We start from the raw sequence: 10,211 nt of genomic DNA, 5'->3' as shown, positions 1-10,211 counted from the left end.
CATTTTCAATCTTTTGTATTAGTATGCTCCTCTCTGCCAAATGCTATCATGACCATTTTCTTAAGAAATATGCCTTCTCATCATCTTTATTATCAGATGGTTGTAACTTCAAATCACAAACTTCATCTGTGTTGAAGTACAACTACTTGAATAATCGTCTGTAGAACTTACACAATTCTAACTTGTTTGTATGAAAGTATTATGAGCATTACCCCTTGATATCTAGTCATTTGCATTCTTGATTTTCACATAGTTGGACCTGAGACCCTGGATATCACAGTGACATTATCTATGCGATTGGGAATGAGTCGTTACATACTAATACAGAAAATAGGATTTTGCATACTAATTAATACAGGAAACAGGATTTTGCATACATTCAGGGTTATTGCTGTTATTGGCTTTGAACAAATGCCTCGAGATAACAGCATGAAACCCTCTCAATCTTTCTAATGGATGAGTTTCATAATGCGAGATGATTCGGGTTCTGATTTATACTCAGGAGGAAGGGGTTTCCACCATTTAACAAAGGTGGAATTCTCCAACAACACATCCTTGCCTAAAGATGCATCATCAATCCATTTAATTAGATTTTGCCCCAGTTGCTGAACCTTCTGCTTAATTTCTGGAGAGGATCCGTTGCTTCTAGTTTTAATGCGGAGGTCCTCTACCTCAGCCCAGAAACAGGATTCTGAGCGGGATCCAGATGGCTTCTTTTCAGCATGCTCGAGCCTGTTAGAAATATAGAATAATTGTATTCTATTCTGTGAGTAAAAGATTATACATCAGTGCCTTTATATAGGAGGCATATATGTGTAGTACAAGGGTGCAGTACAAAGGTGTAGTACAAGTGTAGTACAAAGGTGTAGTACAAGTGTAGTACAAAGGTGTAGTACAGGTGTATAGTACAAGTACTATACAAGTAACCTAACTGGGCCCCTGGGCCTAGAGCCCACAATACAATATACTTTAACAGCCCCCCTCAACTTCAAGGTGGATGTGAGACCAACTTGAGGTTGTCAACTAAATCACGAGTGCGTCTCTTAGGAAGAGACTTGGTGAAGATATCTGCAAGTTGATCTTTGGAGGAGACGGAGAAAAGCTTAAGAGCACCATGGAGAAGATGATAACGGATAAAATGACAATCAATCTCGATGTGTTTAGTCCGTTCATGAAAGACATCATTGTGAGCAATATGAATAGCACTCTGGTTGTCACAATAGAGAGGAGTAGCAGAGGAGGTGGATACACCCAAATCCTTAAGGAGCCATCTTAGCCAAAGGAGCTCAGATGTGGTATCAGCAAGGGCACGATATTCTGCTTCAGTATTGGAGCGGGCCACAAAGGTTTGTTTCTTACTTCGCCAAGAAATCAAAGAAGAACCAAGGAGGAAGCAATAACCTGTAGTGGACCTGCGATCAGTAGGATCTCCTGCCCAATCAGCATCTGAGAATGCACGGAGTACAAGAGGAGACTGGGCTGAGTAGAAAAGGCCATGAAAAAGGGTACCCTTCAGGTATCGAAGAATGCGCAGAACAGCAGCATAGTGAGTTGATCGTGGAGCAGACAAATACTGGCTCACTTGATGAACAGCATAGGAGATGTCTGGACGAGTAACTGTGAGGTAAACTAAGCTGCCAACCAATCGTCTGTAAAGAGAAGGATTAGACAATGGTTTCCCCCCCAAGGGTGTCAGATGCGCATTAAGTTCAACTGGAGTGTCAACTGTTTTGCTGTCAGTGAGCCCAGCTTGAGACAACAGGTTAGAAGCATACTTGGCTTGAGTAATATAAAGACCATCTGTGGAATGAGTAATTTCAAGACCCAAGAAATAGCTGAGATGTCCAAGATCTTTCATCTCAAACTGCTGACTGAGAAAATCCTTGAGTTCTTGAATGCCACTAAGGTCATCACCAGTTATGATCATATCATCCACATAGAGAAGAAGCAAAATAGTGCCTTTATCAGTACGACGAAGAAATAAGGCAGAATCATATGGACTGGCGGTGTAACCCAAGCGAAAAATAGTGGAGCTGATCTTGGCAAACCAAGCACGTGGGGCTTGTTTGAGACCATAAAGTGCACGTCGAAGATGACAAACCTTGTTTGATTCAATAGAGAGACCAGGAGGAGGTTGCATATAGACTTCTTCACTCAGATCCCCATTAAGGAAGGCATTTTTAACATCCATCTGAAAAAGATCCCATTTACGAGCAGCAGCAACAGCTAAGAGAGCACGAACAGATGAGATACGAGCAACTGGAGCAAACGTCTCTTCATAATCAATCCCATACTCTTGTGTAAAACCTTTGGCAACAAGACGAGCCTTATAGCGCTCAACGGATCCATCAGAGCGAGTCTTGATCTTATAGATCCACTTACAACCAACCACAGACTGTCCAGGAGGGAGAGTAACCAGGTCCCAAGTATGGTTTTTGGTTAATGCATCAAGTTCCTCTTTCATTGCAATCTGCCATAAAGGGTCAGTAGAGGCCTCACGATAGGTTTGAGGCTCATGAAGTGTAGCAAGGGCAGTGTAACAATGATAGTCAAGGAGGTGTGGAGGAATGGATCTTACCCGGGTTGAGTGGCGAGGTGGAATGTCTTGTGGAGGATCTTCAGGCAGAGCAGGAGCAGGGGACCCAGGCTCAAAGTGGGGTAGCTCGTGAATAATCTGTTCATCTGCAACCTGTCTAGGAGAAGCATCAAAGATATCTGGAGAGAAGTCTAAATGAAGATCAAAAGTATTTGCAGAAGGAACAAGAGACTCATCGGGAAAGATTTCTAAAACAGAGGAGTTAGTCAAGGAAGAACGAAAGTGAGAGAGTTCAACAAACAATCGATGTTCCCAAAAGATAACATTACGAGAAACGCGAAGACGATGAGAAACAGGATCATAACACCTATACCCCTTTTGAGTTTCGCCATAACCAAGAAAACAACAGAGTCTAGATCGAGGCTCAAGTTTGTTGTGCTCATGAGGCTGAAGAAGAACAAAGCAAGCGGATCCAAAGGAGCGAAGGTGATGATAGTTAGGGGGTGACCCAAAGAGACGCTCATATGGAGTCTGATTATGGATGACAGTACTTGGAATGCGGTTAATTGCATGAACAGCATGAAGACTGGCTTCACCCCAAAATGGGGCAGGAATTTTGGCAGAAAGAAGTAAAGCACGAACAGTGTCAAGAATATGACGAAGTTTTCTTTCGGCTCGACCATTTTGCTGAGAGGTACCTGGACAGGTTAGATGATGGATAGTGCCATAGGAATGTAACAGAGTTTGAAATGCATGTTGAGTATATTCAAGAGCATTATCAGATCGAAAGGTTTTGATACGTTTGGAGAATTGAGTTTCAACCATTTTTGCAAAGTTGCTATATATTGATAAAATTTCAGAACGAGATTTCATAGGAAAAATCCAACTATAACGAGAGTAATCATCAATAAAAACAACAAAATATCGAGATCCACCAATACTAGCAACAGGAGAAGGTCCCCAAACATCAGAATGAATTAACTCAAAAATACTTTTAGAAATGGAGTCACTGTTATTGAAAGACAAAGCTGGTTGTTTTCCTAACTGACATGAAGTGCAATCAAAATGGTCTTTAGACACAGAACCCAACAGACCTCTAGACACTAACTGTTGTACCCGAGAAGATGGTGCATGACCAAGACGAGAATGCCAAAGCGCAAGAGAAGGTAAGGAAGAAACTGCAGCTGTTGCAGCAGCAATAGAAACAGGAGCAACAGGTGGAAGATGAAGATTGTTCACGGGAAACATACGCCCAACTCTAGGACCGGTCCCAAGCTCCTGCCCCGTCCTCGGATCCTGTACAATACACCCAGAATAGTAAAAAATAAGGCGATAACCGAGTTCAGCTAATTGTCCCACAGAGCACAAATTATAGGATAGGTCAGGTACGTGAAAGACTCCAGGAACAGAAAGGGTAGAGGTTGAAACAAAACCTAGACTATTTCCATGCATGGTGGAACCATCGGCTATATGAATATTTAGAGGATGTGGTGCAGGGTCAAGGTTGGTGAACAGGGATGAGTGAGGTGTCATGTGATTGCAGCAGGCAGAATCAAAGAGCCAAGTTTGAGACTTACCAGGTAGAACAGATAAGGCAGTGGAAAGAGATGCATTACCAACCATACGAACAGCCTGAGCTATGATCTCCTGTAGTTCAGTGGAAGAGAGGTTGATAGTAGATCCAGAAGACTAGGACGTGGAAACCGTTGGCGGAGTAGGTGCAGTATTAGCAACAGCAGCAGTAGATTTGTTACGACGGTAACAAGTCTCAATGGTGTGGCCAGGACGCTTGCAATAGTTGCAGAACTTCTTGTTGGTTTGCTTGCGACGATTGCTAGAGCCAGAAAAATCACCTAATTGCTGAGGTTGCTCTATGAGTGGAGTAGATGGAGTAATAGCCAAAATATTGAGCTTATTCTGGGCTTGAAGGGTTGCAAGACGAGCTTCTTCTCTAACCAACTCATTCACAGCAGTATCAAGAGAGGGAGCAGGACTGCGATTTAACAGCTGACCATGAATGGGCTCAAAGTCCTTGTGAAGTGACATCAAGAATTCATAGAGGCGAAATTCATCTCTAATGGTAGCATATTGCTGAGCATCTGTGGAGCATCCCCAAGTTGGTTCAGAAAGGTCAATTTGGTCCCAAATGAAGCGAAGCTGATCATAATAGTCATTGATGGATTGCCCCGGTTCTTGCCTGAGTTGATGCAATTCAACCACTAACTGATATTTCATGGATCCATGAGTAGTGGAGTACCTTTTGGTCAACATATCCCATGCAGATTTTGCATCGTCAAAGCTGCCCAATAGGTTGGAAATAGAGGGAATGGAAGTGTTCCGGATCCATGTGAGGATCATGTGGTTATGACTATCCCATTCAATCATGCGACTAAGAAAGACAGCATCTTCTTCACTTGCTCCTTTGACAGGAATAGTCATTGCACCAGTACAATAATGCCAGAGCATGCGACTCTTAAGAAAACTGCGCATAGCTTGAGACCAGGATAAGTAATTTTTAGTCCCCTCCAATACAGTATGGATGGGGCGAGGAAGAAAAACATCCTTCTTATCCATTTAGGGACGCAATATGCAAAAACCGACTGCAGAAATGAAATCTATACGAAAAACTGGGTAAGGAGAACCTGGCCGGGGAAAAAGTCAATTGGACGGTCAACGGTCAAAGTCAACGGTCAATGTTCGGTCAACGGTCAACGGTGGTCAACGGTCAATGGTCAACGGTCAACGACTGGAGATGACGTCAGCAGATCAGTGGATGCTGACGCAGCTAGGGCTGACGTGGCAGCGCGTGGAGGCCTGACGAGCTAGTGCTGATGTGGCAGCGCGTGGGGGCGCGTGAAGGCACGTGGAGGCGTTGCAGAATCTTTGAGGGGCGCGTGCGGTCTCCGATGGCGGCGAGATATCCACGAATGTGTAGATCGGCGCTGGACGATCTCAGTGGTACCTTCAAAAGTGAAATCGGAGCAATATTCGCAGCGATGATGCAAAGGGGCAGTGGTCTGTGCAGTGTGAGACTTCTTAATGACTGAGGTTGCAGGTCCGGAACCCAGGGATGACGACTGGATGACGTCGGAGGTTCAACGGCAAGAGGCTACAGCGGCAGTTGTGATGGCGGAAGCGCTTAGTGAAAAAGGAAGTCACACTAATGAAGACAAGACTGCTAAGAAGAAAAAAAAGAGGTCAGAGCAGTGGCTCTGATACCATGTTAGAAATATAGAATAATTGTATTCTATTCTGTGAGTAAAAGAGTATACATCAGTGCCTTTATATAGGAGGCATATATGTGTAGTACAAGGGTGCAGTACAAAGGTGTAGTACAAGTGTAGTACAAAGGTGTAGTACAGGTGTATAGTACAAGTACTATACAAGTAACCTAACTGGGCCCCTGGGCCTAGAGCCCACAATACAATATACTTTAACACAATTTTGGATGTATCGATATCGTTTTGGTCGAGTACCCTTTTTCACGTAGAATCCTGTCTCTTCATCCTTGGCGTGTCGATAGAAGTTGGCAATATCTAGAGGCTCAACCGTGCGGCGATAATCGGTTCCAAGTCGTATAAAGTCATGGCTCTTCTCAAAGTCATCCGGAAGTTCATACGCTTTTAACATTTCCATCATCTCGTCCTAGAAACCAGCTAGCACAAGCCTGCTCACATTAGCCCGAAAGTCCTCTTCGTATTTGTTGAGCTTAAAGGAATCATAGTAGCCCAGTCCACAAGTCTCAGCCTTTTCCTTGTACTTTCTCAGCTCTCTTAATTCACCTTCAATCTTTTGCTTATAATCATTAATGATCTTATCCTGATTTCTTGACTTTCGCTTCTCCAACTCTCCTGCAGCTTGAAGGCATAGCCTTCCTTGTGGGCTCTGCAATCCATAACACTAGAACATCAATTGAGATTTACAGACATGGAAGCTAAAATTCTGTAGTTTGGCAGTAAGGTAATTAAGAAGAAAGGAAGAAGGCTCACCAGGCCGAGGTCATTCAAGGCCGTGTTGACTGTGGCTGGACTGCCATCTGAAGACACTGGAATCTCTTCCAGACGATCTAGATAGACTACATTCTGCATTCCTAAGCTCTCTTGTATTTCATCTTTGTAAGCCAAGTGTTCAGATAGGCTTCTTTGTGCAACCCCTGCAGCTTCTTCTTGGGTCCACTGAGCACAGTAAAACAGCATCTGCAGTACTGCATTCGAGTTCCTTACGACAACCAATTTTCCATTTCCCGTGCAGAAGATGTAAGTTCCGAAAGGTCTATAAGGGCTGAGCTCAATGAAGTTCCTTAGAGTTTCCAACGCCGGGATTCTGCATCCCATGAGATTGCAGGCATCATAGTTTGCAACCAAGGATGCATTCCTCATCACGCTGGAATAGAAACCTAAAGGAGAATCAATGGGTTTTCTGAAGAATTCAGATCTGGGATTGAAGAAATCGAGAATTTGTTTGTGCTCAGTGGATGAAGGGGCAAGCATAATCCGAGGGATCACATCGTATCTCATAACAAAATGAACGAAGTGGTCGGACCATTTCTCCCGTCTGACAGCATGACCGAAGATCCGATCACCGACGAGGGGGGATCCGAAAGTGACGCAGCGGGGTGGGCTCTGATTGGGCTCTGGCTTCTCCAAGAGGCATAGAGTTGCCAGGATGGCCACCGGAGCACCCGACGAGTAGCCGGTGAAAACAACTCGCTTCTTCTCTCCAATTACTTTTTTCACCTGAAAAATCCAACCCCAACATCCACATTTTAAATTCACAAGATCGTTTTTCATATATCTATGCATAAGTTGAATTGAAGTACCTTTTCGGCAAGTGATGATTGGCCTAAGATTGCCTTGAATCGCCGGAGAAACGACCCGTTGACCAGAGCGACTCCGTCATCGCCTAAACTTTTAAGCGAAGGAAAGGTACCAGCATCTATCGTCGTTTCTCCAAAAGGTGTCTCCGCACACCAATCATCGGGAAGCCAAGATCCAGCAAATGCAACAACAGCAACGGATAAGCCACGGGGTTTCTTGAGGAGAAATGGCTCGCGAGTGGAATCGTGAGCCTTCATGGCTAGAGAAGCAGCTGCATTAATGACTTCTCCGCTCAATCCAATACGATCAAGTGTTTCTCCCATATTCTCTCTATGCAAATTTTCTCTCTTGTGATTTGAAGTTTCTGGTGACGCTGCAGCTTGGTTTATAACAAGACCGTGAGTGGTTTATTGGTAATTTCTGGTGACTAAAACAAGTAATTGATCTAGACTTTTAGTTGACTTGGATGGTGGTCTATGGGGATGGAATAATACTCCGTCGTTGCAATGGAGTTGCGTGGAAATGACAGCGGAGGGAGGCCCATTTTTAAGCCCCGGTTGAAACGGCATTTTTTGACTGTTGGAGGCGCCATTTCCCACTTTTTCTTTTTAAAAATTAGTTATAGGAAGCTCCGACTCCAGTAACTAATTAATAATTAAATTGCTTGGCTGTAATGCCACCTTTCCTTGTCGTGTGAAAGCTCAAATTTTCCATACTAATATTAAAAGTGTGAGATTAACACCCAACGGCTGTCCAAAGCTTAGTAAACCCAAAATATATATAAATATAAATATAAATAAATAATAAATTATCTAACACCAACCCACATAACGACAATGTACCAATCATATTCGTATTTAATAGGTACCACTAGCAGCTCTTTACTTCATGTGCTAGAAGCTCAAGTCCAATCATGGCGATAACTCTCATAAACATGATTTCCTTCCACCTCTTGACTCCGGTTTTTAGTAAATAAATAATCCATGTTTTATCCTTTCCTTCTTTTCATTTTTTCCAAAACCATAATCCTTTGTTGCCAATTTATTTGTCATGCAAGGCTAGGCCTTGGTGTACAACAGTTCAAATTTCTTTCTTTTGTAGTTTATAAGACTATATTAGGACCTTGTTTTTTTTTTTTTTTTAATGTCATTTTTGAGAAAAATAACTAAGTTTTGTCATTCTCCTAATTTTTTTATGCCTATAATTAGAAAATGTCACCATTTTAACATATATTAAATTGAGTTAGGTCAATAAATCCTACCATTCTCTTTAGCAATTAGATACTTTACTAATGTTAATCGTGCTAGCTTCACATTTTGCCAATTTGAAAAAAAATTAATTAGTTAAAAATGGTGAAATAATCCTCATATTTGTGAATTTAAACCTTCTTGTATTTTTGTTTGAAGAGTATCCCGCTTTTGATGTAAATAGTTTTTTTATCATTTCAAGTGTTTACATGTAGGTTTTAAAATAAAAAGTTATTTTTACATGAAAAGAATAAGAACATTTTTGTTAAAATGAGATAATAAAAAATGATGAAATGTTAAATTTCTAAAATTGAGTTTTCAATAATCATTTTAATCAAATATAACTATGACCCCAAAATTTGTTCTAATTTTATTTTTACATTAATTTTGAGCTCAATTTTGTCAATAAATTTTAAATCCCGATTACATGTGTTTTTTGGTCCACTCACCATTTAATTCTTAGTTTTTATTATTTTATTTTTATTTGTTATTATTATTATTATTATATTATATTATATTTTTCTCAATCATCCTCCCCATTTCCCCTCTTCATTTTTTTCATTTTTTTCTTCTAACTCCTAAATGCGGTGACTAGCCCCCATTTTTTTTTTCTTTCCCACATTTTCCCTCCCTTTCTCTCCATCCGAACACTCTTCTTTTGATTTCTTCTTATTTTCTTTTCTTTCATTTCTTTTTTATTTTATTTTATTTTATTATATTATTATTATTATTTTCTACTCCCCTCTCACCATACCCAATCTCTCACTACCGCCGGTGAGCCCCTTGTAGTCGCCACCGGCGAGTCACTACCAGCCGGCGACCCCCTCCCATTTTCTCTCATTCCCTTGTTGTCCCATCCCACTCATTTTCCATTATTATTATTATTATTATTATTATTATTTTTCTTGATTTGATTTTAATAGTAATTGTTGTTTGTGAAATTAGGATTGTTGAATTAATATGAAATTTTGGTTAACTTGTTGTTGGTAAATTAATATGAAATTTGAGCTAATTTATTATTGGTGAATTAATTTAAAATTTTTTAATTTGGGTTTGTGGTTATATTGTATTTGGTGATTAATTTGAGATATTTGGATTATATCAATTATATATTGTTTATTTGGACTTGATCCTATTGTTAATTGGTTATTTGTTTGGGCTTGAAATATTATTTCATTTGGCCATGTATATTATTGATGTGGGCTTGTTAACTTATATGAATTTTGGACCCATAATGTGGGTGAGATTTGTTGGATGACTTTAATATTTTATATGAGTTTGACTAATTTGAACTATTTAATTTGGGCATGAGACAATTGTGGTGTATATTAAATTAGGTTTGGATTATGAAATATTAAATTTAGGCCTAATGAGATTTATCCTAATTTATTGGGTTTGATTAATTGAGCTTATGTTTTGGCTATTAATTTGAAAACTTTATGTTAGGGTTTATGATATGTGAGATATTTTTATTGGGTTATATTTGTTAATTTGGACACATTTTTAATTGTTAAAATTTATTGGGCTAATTTAAAGTTTGAATTTGGGCTTGAATTATTATTTGAACCCTACATATTTTTGGATATTTACATATGAGTTATTTTTGTTTTT

The 10,211-nt window shown here is 40.3% G+C and overlaps 1 pseudogene; it reads right to left on the bottom strand.

Annotated features, from left to right (window-relative positions):
- Nucleotides 1-440: 440 nt before the first annotated feature.
- LOC100244899 (protein EDS1L-like) lies at nucleotides 441-7,748 on the bottom strand (annotated as a pseudogene).
- Between the last annotated feature and the right edge of the window lie 2,463 nt (nucleotides 7,749-10,211).

Source organism: Vitis vinifera, chromosome 17, assembly GCF_030704535.1.
Source record: "Vitis vinifera cultivar Pinot Noir 40024 chromosome 17, ASM3070453v1".
NCBI lineage: Eukaryota > Viridiplantae > Streptophyta > Magnoliopsida > Vitales > Vitaceae > Vitis > Vitis vinifera.
The sequence above is the reverse complement of the archived record's forward strand: the minus strand, read 5'-3'. Positions and strand labels throughout refer to the sequence as shown.